We start from the raw sequence: 14,850 nt of genomic DNA on the forward strand, positions 1-14,850 counted from the left end.
TTGATGCATGCTAGTGATTGGTCCCCACACACCGTGGTTGTGTCTGATTTGTATGCACTTGGAAATCGTTTCATATACTGATCTTGGTAATTATGTGATAAGGCTACCCCACGCAACATCAACTAATAATAATATTTCAGTCTGACACCTCATGGCAAATGCGTGAGGAAGATCTATTAAGCTAGCTGCAATGCATGGTCCTGCATGTGTATTCTTTAATTTAATTAATTAACCAATAGTCAATGGGAATAATATCGAAATGATATTGCTGGGGTTTCTCATTTCCCGTAATTACAATATGGAAGGGATGGTTGATGGATCTGTTGGCATTTACCCAACAGTCTCGCATTATGTGTCTCGACAATGTCGTATGACTGACATACATTTCAATTCACGCATCCTGATGTTCCGATGCATTTTTGGATGCCTCTTATCGCCATGTCATGACTCTTGACCGAGTAGGCCTAAATGTAGTTGTGTTGCTCTGCCTCTAAGTGTCGCCAAGTACCAAGATGCACCAGAAATGTGCGTACACCAGCCATGAGGTTTGCGTAGAGTACCGCACTTTTCCACGCCAAGTCAATCTTTGTACATACGAATGTTTGTGCAGAAAGTGACGTACGTAGCTTTTTTATGCGTACGCAAGCTTTGTACATGAGGCCCCTGTTCCTTATTTCCTGCCCCGCTTAGTTTCTAATTTCCCTGTGTATAAATACTTCCTCAGTTTGGTTCCTAGTCACGGAGTCTTTGTGCTGTTATGTTATCACCTGAGAGCTCTGTTCCGTGTTCTTTGTGGTCTTTTGTACTTTGTTTTCTTGTGGGATCTTCTGAGCGTTTGGATTTTTGCCTTTTCTTTTCTTATCTTTGGCTTTTTGTTTTTGACTTTGAACTTTTGGATTTTTTTATTTTTTCTCGTATATCTTCTGAGCGTTGGGATTATACTTTTGTTTTTTGCCTTTTTGTATTGTAAATAAACAGTTTTTTTTCTACTCTACTTTTGCCTCACTCCTCTGCACTTGAGTCATTCCCCTGGTAGCCTAGTGGGCGTGTGCTGGATTACCACACCAGTGACCCGGGTTCGATTCCCAGCAAAACCCTAACATAAATAAGTTATATTAATTTATTTCTTATTAGTAATAGAGCATTTGTCAGGGCCTGTTATCTGACAAATATTCTCTACCTGTCTTGCCCTCTTTGAAACCCTGTCTCCTCAGTATATTGTTCTCTGTCTTTTTTTTAATTATTCACAAGTTCAAGTTCTTTGATATTTGATATCATTTGATATTACCATGCTTTATTTACTTTAACTGAGCAATTACATACATCATAAATACAACCCCAATTCCAAAAAAGTTGGGACAAAGTACAAATTGTAAATAAAAACTGAATGCAATAATTTACAAATCTTAAAAACTGATATTGTATTCACAATAGAACATAGACAACATATCAAATGTCAAAAGTAAGACATTTTGAAATTTCATGCCAAATATTGGCTCATTTGAAATTTCATGACAGCAACACATCTCAAAAAAGTTGGGACAGGGGCAATAAGAGGCTGGAAAAGTTAAAGGTACAAAAAAGGAACAGCTGGAGGACCAAATTGCAACTCATTAGGTCAATTGGCAATAGGTCATTAACATGACTGGGTATAAAAAGAGCATCTTGGAGTGGCAGCAGCTCTCAGAAGTAAAGATGGGAAGAGGATCACCAATCCCCCTAATTCTGCGCCGACAAATAGTGGAGCAATATCAGAAAGGAGTTCGACAGAGTAAAATTGCAAAGAGTTTGAACATATCATCATCTACAGTGCATAATATCATCAAAAGATTCAGAGAATCTGGAAGAATCTCTGTGCGTAAGGGTCAAGGCCAGAAAACCATACTGGGTGCCCGTGATCTTCGGGCCCTTAGACGGCACTGCATCACATACAGGCATGCTTCTGTATTGGAAATCACAAAATGGGCTCAGGAATATTTCCAGAGAACATTATCTGTGAACACAATTCACCGTGACATCCGCCGTTGCCAGCTAAAACTCTATAGTTCAAAGAAGAAGCCGTATCTAAACATGATCCAGAAGTGCAGACGTCTTCTCTGGGCCAAGGCTCATTTAAAATGGACTGTGGCAAAGTGGAAAACTGTTCTGTGGTCAGACGAATCAAAATTTAAAGTTCTTTATGGAAATCAGGGATGCCGTGTCATTCGGACTAAAGAGGAGAAGGACGACCCAAGTTGTTATCAGCGCTCAGTTCAGAAGCCTGCATCTCTGATGGTATGGGGTTGCATTAGTGCGTGTGGCATGGGCAGCTTACACATCTGGAAACACACCATCAATGCTGAATGGTATATCCAGGTTCTAGAGCAACATATGCTCCCATCCAGACGACGTCTCTTTCAGGGAAGACCTTGCATTTTCCAACATGACAATGCCAAACCACATACTACATCAATTACAGCATCATGGCTGCATAGAAGAAGGGTCCGGGTACTGAACTGGCCAGCCTGCAGTCCAGCTCTTTCACCCACAGAAAACATTTGGCGCATCATAAAACGGAAGATATGACAAAAAAGACCTAAGACAGTTGAGCAACTAGAATCCTACATTAGACAAGAATGGGTTAACATTCCTGTCCCTAAACTTGAGCAACTTGTCTCCTCAGTCCCCAGACGTTTACAGACTGTTGTAAAGAGAAAAGGGGATGTCTCACAGTGGGAAACATGGCCTTGTCCCAACTTTTTTGAGATGTGTTGTTGTCATGAAATTTAAAATCACCTAATTTTTCTCTTTAAATGATACATTTTCTCAGTTTAAACATTTGATATGTCATCTAGGTTCTATTCTGAATAAAATATGGAATTTTGAAACTTCCACATCATTGCATTCCGTTTTTATTTACAATTTGTATTTTGTCCCAACTTTTTTGGAATCGGGGTTGTAATTAAAAATAAATACCCTGTAAATAAACAATAGGTATGGTGGCTAATGGCTCTTCTTGCATTTGTAATATTATCTCTTACTTGCTTTATTTTACAACATTTCCAGTATGGCTTCAAATAAAGTCATAAAGTATGATAACATACAGTAAACAAACTAAAAATGCACCTTAATAAACATGTGCTAAGGAGGTGCTCTCCCGTGCTGCTTATTGGGGAAGATAGAGGCTGTGGCATGGCAGTAGGATGATTTAGCATGCCTAGTACACAGCTCTCGATATGGCATTAAATATTCTCACAACACTTATAGGCTAAAACGATTCAGAAACTTTATATAAGTTCATAATTACGCCAGTAACACCACACATTGGCGTGCATATGTACAAACCTGTCTGAGACACCCGTCTTCAACTCGGATACCTTCTTCTCCCTCCTCTTCCTCTAAATTGACGGTAGGCAATTATCCAACTTCCGGCGAGTGCAGCATCATTAGATGTGCCACCTACCACAGGGGAGTGTGTACAGAAGGGAACACCTCTCTGCCTGTTTAGCCGTGCGTAAGGCGTAATTGATCAATCGCAAGTAGTTGGCGCGACGCAATGGGTAGCCTAGATCAGATAGATAAACTAGATTTTTTTCTAGCGTGAGAAATCAGAGGTATGGCGTGTGAGCGTGTGAAGACAATCAAATGCGTGTGTCTCACGCTCATTGCGTGAGAGTTGGCAGCCCAGTGTAACAGCTTATCCTGTGCAGGGTCATGGGCAGGCTGGAGCCTATCCCAGCTAACTATGGGTGAGAGGCACGGTATACCCTGGACAAATCGCCAGATCATTGCAGGGTTGGCACATAAAGACAAACAACTATTCACACCTATGGTCAATTTAGAGCCACCAATTAGTCTAACCTGCATGTCTTTGGACTGTGGGGGAAACCGGAGCACCTAGAGAAAACCCACACAGGCACAGGGAGAACATGCAAACTCCACACAGAAAGGCCCCCGTCAGTCACTGGGCTCGAACCCAGAACCTTCTTGCTGTGAGGTGACGGTGCTAACCACTACACCACCATGCCACCCTTCATTAATACAGTAATTTTTTTTTCATTTTTCCCAAGATATTATGTTTAATATTTGATGTAAGAATGTTTCAACACACATCCACTCCTTGTATTGGATCAAATATGTAAATTAGCATTGTAAAATTCTGTGTGGAAAAGTAAACTGTTTAACTGAGTACCCATTTGCCTGGGTGCTAACTGGTATATCATGTTGTAGGGATGCCAGAATTCTTTCCCCTGTCTTCAAGTGTTGATAGCCCTGTCATTCATTGTTTTCCAGGTATGTTTGCCTGACTATGTTAAGAAAACTCTTAAGATCGGTCAAATATTTTATAAATTACCGTATGGTTTATTTCATTTATTGTACATTGTAAATTACACCATATGATCAACATTAAGTGCTTGACTATTACAGTCTGTTTTATCTAACACAGTGTAATGGAGCCTACTGAACAGTATGTAGCCTACAGTATGTAATTTATTTTTTTATTTTTATCATGCTTGGGATGTCTGGAAAGGGGATGCCAGAATTCTTTCCTCTGTCTCCATGTTGATAACTCTGTCATTCATTGTTTTCCAGAATAAATGCTGACAGATCAACTCTTCGCCTCCTCTGCATCATCTACAATCCCGATTCCAAAAAAGTTGGGACAAAGTACAAATTGTAAATAAAAACAGAATGCAATAATTTACAAATCTCAAAAACTGATATTGTATTCACAATAGAACATAGACAACATATCAAATGTCGAAAGTGAGACATTTTGAAATTTCATGACAGCAACACATCTCAAAAAAGTTGGGACGGGGCAATAAGGCTGGAAAAGTTAAAGGTACAAAAAAGGAACAGCTGGAGGACCAAATTGCAACTCATTAGGTCAATTGGCAATAGGTCATTAACATGACTGGGTATAAAAAGAGCATCTTGGAGTGGCAGCGGCTCTCAGAAGTAAAGATGGGAAGAGGATCACCAATCCCCCTAATTCTGCGCCGACAAATAGTGGAGCAATATCAGAAAGGAGTTCGACAGTGTAAAATTGCAAAGAGTTTGAACATATCATCATCTCCAGTGCATAATATCATCAGAAGATTCAGAGAATCTGGAAGAATCTTTGTGTGTAAGGGTCAAGGCCGGAAAACCATACTGGGTGCCCGTGATCTTTGGGCCCTTAGACAGCACTGCATCACATACAGGCATGCTTCTGTATTGGAAATCACAAAATGGGCTCAGGAATATTTCCAGAGAACATTATCTGTGAACACAATTCATCGTGCCATCCGCCGTTGCCAGCTAAAACTCTCTAGTTCAAAGAAGAAGCCGTATCTAAACATGATCCAGAAGCGCAGACGTCTTCTCTGGGCCAAGGCTCATTTAAAATGGACTGTGGCAAAGAGGAAAACTGTTCTGTGGTCAGATGAATCAAAATTTGAAGTTCTTTATGGAAATCAGGGACGCCGTGTCATTCGGACTAAAGAGGAGAAGGACGACCCAAGTTGTTATCAGCGCTCAGTTCAGAAGCCTGCATTTCTGATGGTATGGGGTTGCATCAGTGCGTGTGGCATGGGCAGCTTACACATCTGGAAAGACACCATCAATGCTGAAAGGTATATCCAGGTTCTAGAGCAACATATGCTCCCATCCAGACAACGTCTCTTTCAGGGAAGACCTTGCATTTTCCAACATGACAATGCCAAACCTCATACTGCATCAATTACAGCATCATGGCTGCATAGAAGAAGGGTCCGGGTACTGAACTGGCCAGCCTGCAGTCCAGATCTTTCACCCATAGAAAACATTTGGCGCATCATAAAACGGAAGATATGACAAAAAAGACCTAAGACAGCTGAGCAACTAGAATCCTATATTAGACAAGAATGGGTTAACATTCCTGTCCCTAAACTTGAGCAACCTGTCTCCTCAGTCCCCAGACGTTTACAGACTGTTGTAAAGAGAAAAGGGGATGTCTCACAGTGGTAAACATGGCCTTGTCCCAACTTTTTTGAGATGTGTTGTTGTCATGAAATTTAAAATCACCTAAGTTTTCTCTTTAAATGATACATTTTCTCAGTTTAAACATTTGATATGTCATCTATGTTCTATTCTGAATAAAATATGGAATTTTGAAACTTCCACATCATTGCATTCCGTTTTTATTTACAATTTGTACTTTGTCCCAACTTTTTTGGAATCTGGGTTGTATTAACCACACAGAGACTTTTAGTTATTATTAGAGTAACTAACTGGTTATAGTCGGTTACACACACTCACCACAATATTTTTCACTCAGACTTAAGTATTCATTTCCCTGTGTAATTTACTTAGTTACTTTTAAAATCAACATTGACAACTACACACAATGGAGCTCCCTGGCAGCCTGCTGCTAATCCCTTGCAAAATCCTTTGCCCTGTTGCTTTTTTTTTTGGTGTGTCTGGCTCAGTTTTGGCTGAGCTTAAGTCCCAGCTCTAATAGTAACAGTTCACCACTGATTTATATTGTGTCTTTCACCAATCCAAGAACACTTTACATGTCATATGCAATCAATCTAACCTCTGTGATGACGGCTTGACAAAGAGAGTGAGTATGGATCTGGTGAGTCCAACTTCTGGGAATAAATCTGCTCTAGTACTTTTACAATTACCTCATCTACAAATTTACAATTAATACAATACAAAGTATTACACAGAACGCATCTCACTCAACATAAAATGCACAAAATGGGCTTCAATACCTCTGACATATGTTCTCACTGCTCACTCAATACCACAGACACCTATACCCATGCCACATGGCACTGTCCACTGATTCATCAATTCTGGGAATGCATCACCCACATCATATCTTTGGTTCTGAACTGCACCATCCCACTATCCCCAAAGTTCTGCCTACATGGAGATCTAGCAACTCTTGACCCACAATATCATAACTCAAAATTAGTTTTAGTCGCCCTTGCTATCGCCAAGAAAACAATACTCATGAACTGGAAAACTAGACAAACTCAGTACATCATTATGGACTCAATTAATTACAGAACACATATTACATGAAAAGGGCGGCATGGTGGTGTAGTGGTTAGCGCTGTCGCCTCACAGCAAGAAGGTCCGGGTTCGAGCCCCGTGGCCGGCAAGGGCTTTTCTGGTGTGAATGGTTGTCTGTGTCTATGTGTCAGCCCTGTGATGACCTGGCGACTTGTCCAGGGTGTACCCCGCCTTTCGCCCGTAGTCAGCTGGGATAGGCTCCAGCTTGCCTGCGACCCTGTAGAACAGGGTAAAGCGGCTAGAGATGAGATGAGATGAGATATTACATGAAAAGGGCGGCATGGTGGTGTAGTGGTTAGCGCTGTCGCCTCACAGCAAGAAGGTCCGGGTTCGAGCCCCGTGGCCGGCAAGGGCCTTTCTGTGCGGAGTTTGCATGTTCTCCCCGTGTCCGCATGGGTTTCCTCCGGGTGCTCTGGTTTCCCCCACAGTCCAAAGACATGCAGGTTAGGTTAACTGGTGACTCTAAATTGACCGTAGGTGTGAATGTGAATGGTTGTCTGTGTCTATGTGTCAGCCCTGTGATGACCTGGCAACTTGTCCAGGGTGTACCCCGCCTTTCGCCCGTAGTCAGCTGGGATAGGCTCCAGCTTGCCTGTGACCCTGTAGAACAGGATAAAGCGGCTAGAGATAATGAGATGAGATGAGATATTACATAAACAATCAGAGTACTTTTTTCAAACTTGGAAACCAATTATTTCCTTTCTAATTTTGCCTGTGAGCTGATGCCACTCCTACATACTCTTACATACACATACAGATACACATGTACACATACTAACATACACCCTGATCCCCATGCACATATAGATGCACAAACACAAACATATTCTTTCTTCATTTCCACAATTCATTAATTTGTCTTTTTCCTCTCTTTTCCTTTTCTTTTGTTTTTTTTTCACTTGAAAAACAAATTGTGTGATGTAAGGAAAATATACCAATTTTTACAGAAATCTGGAATTCCTTCATAGAAGTACTCCAACCATAATACAGTGTCTTGCAAAATTATTCATCCCCTTGGTGTTTGCCCTGTTTTGTCGCATTATGTGGAATTAAAATGGATTTTTGGGGGGGTTAGCACCATTTGATTTACATAACCTGCCTACCACTTTAAAGGTGCAAATTGTTGTTTTATTGTGACAGAAGCAATAATTAAGATTAAAAAAAAAACAGAAATCTGGAGTGTGCATAGGCAGGGTGTCCGCAGAGTCTAAAAAAGTCTAAAATTACACATTTTCAATTTTAGGCCTAAAAAAGTCTAAAATACAGAGATATTTTGCACTGTTGGTCTAAAATCTCATTTGGGTAATTTAAGACCTAGGTTACGTGCAGAATTATTCTGCACGTAGAAAATCTTTCCAGAAGTTCCTTTCAGCACCTAGATGTCACCCGGGATTGGTTAGCATCTCGGTGCCGAAAGGAACTTCCGGGAAGATTTTCTAGTTTCAGTTGTGTTGCCAGATTGGGCGGTTTTAAGTGCGTTTTAGCGGGTTTTGAACATATTTTGGGCTGGAAAACATCAGCAGTATCTGGCAACACTGCCAGCGGGAAGATTTTCTAGTTCCGGTTTACAGCGCTGACTCAGTTCGTGCAATTGCTGGTGTTTTATAGGCTACCGTGTAAGCTCAGTCAATTTCAGCGACAAATTAAAAATGGAAGCGGATGAATTGGTTCCTAAAATAACTAGTAAGGGGTCAGTCATCTGGCATTTTTTGGATATCGCGAGGAGGACGTGGAACAGCAAATGCCAGTTTGTAAAGTGTGCAAAAAAAACCCTGTCATCACGAAAGGCAGCAGCACTACAAATATGTTCCATAAACTCACCCGGTACAGTATGAAGAGTCTCTTAAACTCCGAACTACTTGCCCACGAGCTAAACAAATGACCATAGCGGCCTCGCTCTCCAAAGCCCCCCATATGAGAAACCGAGTCAGAGATGGAGAGCTATAACGGATGCAGTCACTCACTTCATTGCCGAAGACATGATCCCAGTTAGTATAGTGGAAAAAACAGGCTTCCAAAAATTACTAAACACACTCGATCCCAAACATGAGTTGCCTGGTCGCAGACATTTTACAGAGAAGGCAATACCGGAATTATACACATCTGAGAGGCAGAGCCAGAAAACATTCAGTTCAAAAGTGTGCAAAGAGAAAAATTATGTTTTGCAGATCTCTCTCTTCTCTCCCTCAATCTCTCTCTCTATTGTGAATGTTCCAGTGGTTCTCAGTAGTCAGGTTAATAGCTTGGAGATCTATTTTTAAAATAATTTAATGAATGAGCACTTTTCTTATTTAGGCTAAATGTCTCTCAGTGTTGAGCTTGCACTTTATTGATTTGAGCTCTGAGCAGCTCTGTATTGTGTTGCCCCTTTGTTGCAATTTTCAAGATTGTTTTTGCAGTTTGTGCCACATCTTTGTTGAATAAAAATAGTCTTATTTCAATTAAATTGTGATTAATCACTAACATGAAAATGTAAAATGTGTTGTTGAAAAACACCTGTAAAGTTAACCAAGAATGTTATTTAATCTGCAGGGATTGTAGTGAAAACAGTAAAGAGTAAAAGTTAGATTTTATGGGGTCCTTTAGAGGAGATTTAAATATATCAAGATATATATCGTATATTGTGAAATGGAGAAAATGTATCGGGATATTCATTTTTTCCCATATCGCACAGCCCTATTGTCACGGTTTGTAGCAAAATGGGCAAATGCAAGTTTAACGACTGCTGGCTTGAACGCAATGATTTCGTAGACTGGTTAAAATGTGTACCAAACAATCCGTTTGAGGCGTACTGCACATTGTGCAAAAGAACACTCAAACTCAGCACCCTGGGTGTAAAGGCACCGGAATCGCACGCGAAAGCGGAAAAGCACCAGGCTGCCATAAAAGTCTGCAACAATCGCATGCCATCACTCAATTTTGTTCACCGTTGTCAGATCCAAGTACATCTCAAGACGGTGTATCAGCTAACTCCGTGCAAACTGTAACGCTACAACACGCAAACCGTACGGAATCGAATGCCTCATCCTCAAGTGATTTGCGGGATGTCTTTGGCTCCACTGCAACATAGTTCCTCATTAATGCAAGCGCGCACCCTCAGGATGTAATGAGTTCATTGGTGAATGATAATAAATTTTGTTATTTCGAAAGTAATTCAGGCTCTCCCAATTTTCTTTATTTTTTTGTGTGGCATAAGTCTTAAATTTTAACCTGCTATGGTCTTAAAAAGGTCTTAAAAAGTCTTAAATTGAACTTGTTCAAGCCTGCAGACACCCTGATAGGTATTCACCCCCCAAAGTCAATACTTTGTAGAGCCACCTTCTGCTGCAATTACAGCTGCATGTCTTTTGGGGTATGTCTCTATTAGCTTAGCACATCTAGCCACTGGGATTTTTGCCCATTCCTCAAGGCAAAACTGCTCCAACTCCTTCATTTAGATGGACTGAGTTGGTGTGTACAGCAATCTTCAAGCTATGCCACAGATTCTCAATTGGATTGAGGTCTGGGCTTTGACTAGGCCATTCCAAGACATTTATTAAATGTTTCCCATTAAACCACTCCAGTGTAGCTTTTGCAGTATGTTTAGGGTCATTGTCCTGCTGGAATATGAACCTTCATCCCAGTCTGAAAGCTCTGGCCGACTCAAACAGGTTTTCCTCCAGAATTGCCCTGTATCTAGTGCCACCCATCTTTCCCTCAATCCTGATCAGTTTTCCTGTCCCTGCAGATAAAAAACATCCCCACAGCATGACGCTACCACCACTGTAGGAATGGTGCGTTTAGGGTGATGGGAAGTGTTGGGTTTGCGCCACACATGGCATTTCCCATCATGGCCACAAAGTTCTATTTTATTCTCATCTGACCAGAGAATCTTCTTCAATGTGTTTGGGGAGTCTGCCACATGCTGTTGAGCAAACTCTAAACATGTTTTTTTTCTTTACACAATGGCTTTTTTCTGGCCACTCTTCCATAAAACCCTGCTCTGTGGAGTGTACAGCTTAAAGTGGTCCTATGGACAGATACTTCCATTTCCACTGTGGATCTTTGTAGCTCCTTCAGTGTTATCTTTGGTGTCTTTGCTGCATCTCTGATTAAAGCCCTCCTTGCTGAGTCTCTTGTCAGATTTGTAGTGATGCCATATTCTTTCCATTCTGCGATAATGGATTTAACGGTGCTCCCTGGGGATATTCAAAGTTTGGGATTTTTTTTATAACCCAACCCTGATCTATACTTCTCCACAACTTTGTCTCTGACCAGTTTGGAGTGCTCCTTGATTTTCATGTTGCTTGCTTAGTAGAGTTGCAGAGTCGGGTCCTTCCAGAACAGGTTGATTTATACAGACATCGTGTGACAGATCATGTGACACATTGAATGCACACAGGTGGCTCTTAATCAACTAATTATGTGACTTATGAAGTGAATTGGTTGGACCAGTTCTTATTTAGGGGTGTCATACAAAAGGGGGTGAATACCTTCATTCACACTCCAGATTTCTGTTTATTCATCTCATCTCATCTCATCTCATCTCATCTCATTATCTCTAGCCGCTTTATCCTTCTACAGGGTCGCAGGCAAGCTGGAGCCTATCCCAGCTGACTACGGGCGAAAGGCGGGGTACACCCTGGACAAGTCGCCAGGTCATCACAGGGCTGACACATAGACACAGACAACCATTCACACTCACATTCACACCTACGGTCAATTTAGAGTCACCAGTTAACCTAACCTGCATGTCTTTGGACTGTGGGGGAAACCGGAGCACCCGGAGGAAACCCACGCGGACACGGGGAGAACATGCAAACTCCACACAGAAAGGCCCTCGCCGGCCCCGGGGCTCGAACCCAGGACCTTCTTGCTGTGAGGCGACAGCGCTAACCACTACACCACCGTGCCACCCCTGTTTATTCATCATAATTATTATTTCAGTCACAATAAAACAACAGTTTGCACCTTTAAAGTGGTAGGCATGTTGTGTAAATAAAATGGTGCTAACCCCCCAAAAATCCATTTTAATTCCAGCTTGTAATGCGACAAAACAGGACAAACACCAAGGGGGATGAATACTTTTGCAAGACAATGTACATCCTCATAACCAGACCCACAGACACACCCTGACATAATGAAACACACACACACCATATTGGTTGCGTTGCAGCATCCAGAAAACATGGCTTCCTCCCAACTCCCCTTCTTAACCATACACAAATATATTATGCAATAAACATGTCCTTACTCATCCACAAAAATATCCTTATGTGCGCGCGCGCACACACACACACACACACACACTGAATAAAATATGGAATTTTGAAACTTCCACATCATTGCATTCCGTTTTTATTTACAATTTGTACTTTGTCCCAACTTTTTTGGAATCGGGGTTGTATATATATATATATATACAACCCCGATTCCAAAAAAGTTGGGACAAAGTACAAATTGTAAATAAAAATGGAATGCAATGATGTGGAAGTTTCAAAATTCCATATTTTATTCAGAATAGAACATAGATGACATATCAAATGTTTAAACTGAGAAAATGTATCATTTAAAGAGAAAACTTAGGTGATTTTAAATTTCATGACAACAACACATCTCAAAAAAGTTGGGACAAGGCCATGTTTACCACTGTGAGACATCCCCTTTTCTCTTTACAACAGTCTGTAAACGTCTGGGGACTGAGGAGACAAGTTGCTCAAGTTTAGGGATAGGAATGTTAACCCATTCTTGTCTAATGTAGGATTCTAGTTGCTCAACTGTCTTAGGTCTTTTTTGTCGTATCTTCCGTTTTATGATGCGCCAAATGTTTTCTATGGGTGAAAGATCTGGACTGCAGGCTGGCCAGTTCAGTACCCAGACCCTTCTTCTGCACAGCCATGATGCTGTAATTGATGCAGTATGTGGTTTGGCATTGTCATGTTGGAAATTGCAAGGTCTTCCCTGAAAGAGACGTCGTCTGGATGGGTACATATGTTACTCTAGAACCTGGATATACCTTTCAGCATTGATGGTGTCTTTCCAGATGTGTAAGCTGCCCATGCCACACGCACTAATGCAACCCCATACCATCAGAGATGCAGGCTTCTGAACTGAGCACTGATAACAACTTGGTTCGTCCTTCTCCTCTTTAGTCCGAATGACACGGCGTCCCTGATTTCCATAAAGAACTTCAAATTTTGATTCGTCTGACCACAGAACAGTTTTCCACTTTGCCACAGTCCATTTTAAATGAGCCTTGGCCCAGAGAAGATGTCTGCGCTTCTGGATCATGTTTAGATACGGCTTCTTCTTTGAACTAGAGAGTTTTAGCTGGCAACGGCGGATGGCACGATGAATTGTGTTCACAGATAATGTTCTCTGGAAATATTCCTGAGCCCATTTTGTGATTTCCAATACAGAAGCATGCCTGTATGTGATGCAGTGCCGTCTAAGGGCCCGAAGATCACGGGCACCCAGTCTGGTTTTCCGGCCTTGACCCTTACACACAGAGATTCTTCCAGATTCTCTGAATCTTTTGATGATATTATGCACTGTAGATGATGATATGTTCAAACTCTTTGCAATTTTACACTGTCGAACTCCTTTCTGATATTGCCCCACTATTTGTCGGCGCAGAATTAGGGGGATTGGTGAGCCTCTTCCCATCTTTACTTCTGCGAGCCGCTGCCACTCCAAGATGCTCTTTTAATACCCAATCATGTTAATTACCTATTGCCAATTGACCTAATGAGTTGCAATTTGGTCCTCCAGCTGTTCCTTTTTTGTACCTTTAACTTTTCCAGCCTCTTATTGCCCCTTTCCCAACTTTTTTGAGATGTGTTGCTGTCATGAAATTTCAAATGAGCCAATATTTGGCATGAAATTTCAAAATGTCTCACTTTCGACATTTGATATGTTGTCTATGTTCTATTGTGAATACAATATCAGTTTTTGAGATTTGTAAATTATTGCATTCCGTTTTTATTTACAATTTGTACTTTGTCCCAACTTTTTTGGAATCGGGGTTGTGTGTATATATATATATATATATATATATATATATATATATATATATATATATATATATATATACACACACACACACACATATACAGTGGCATGCAAAAGTTTGGGCACCCTTGCTGAAAATGTCTGTTATTGTGAATAGTTAAGTGAGCAGAAGATGAACTGATCACCAAAAGGCATAAAGGTAAAGACGAGACATTTCTTTTCAGCGTTTTATGCAAGATTTGTGTATTATTTTTGTTTTGTACAATTGGAGAGTGAAAAAAGAAAAGGAACACCATGTTAAAGTTTGGGTACCCCAATACATTTGAGTTCTCAGGTATCTTTTACCAAGGTTCGAGACCTTAATTAGCTTATTGAGCTGAGGCTTGTTCAAATTCTTCGTTAGGAAAGGTCAGATGATGCAGATTTCAAAGCTGTATAAATTCTCTGACTCCTCAAACTAGTCCCTAAAATCAACAGCCATGGGCTCCTCTAAGCAACTCCCTAGCATTCTGAAAAATAAAATAATTGATGCTCACAAAGCAGGAGAAGGCTACAAGAACGTAGCAAAGTGTTTTCAGATAGCTGTTTCCTCAGATCGTAATGTTATTAAGAAATGCCAGTGTGGCAGCGGGGGCGTGGTCAAGCGTCGGTCTGTGAATGGAGGGCGGAGTCAGGGAAGGTAAGTGGCGGAATCACTGCACCTGACGGGAATTAACCTGTGTTTGTGTGTCTTCCCCGGTGACCGCGCCCTATAAGAGGAGAGGGAGAGTGGAGGAAGGGAGCTTCTCCCCAACCTGGATACTTGTGTGTGTATGTGTATAGCTCAAAGCT

Source organism: Neoarius graeffei, chromosome 26, assembly GCF_027579695.1.
Source record: "Neoarius graeffei isolate fNeoGra1 chromosome 26, fNeoGra1.pri, whole genome shotgun sequence".
Taxonomy (NCBI): Eukaryota; Metazoa; Chordata; class Actinopteri; order Siluriformes; family Ariidae; genus Neoarius; species Neoarius graeffei.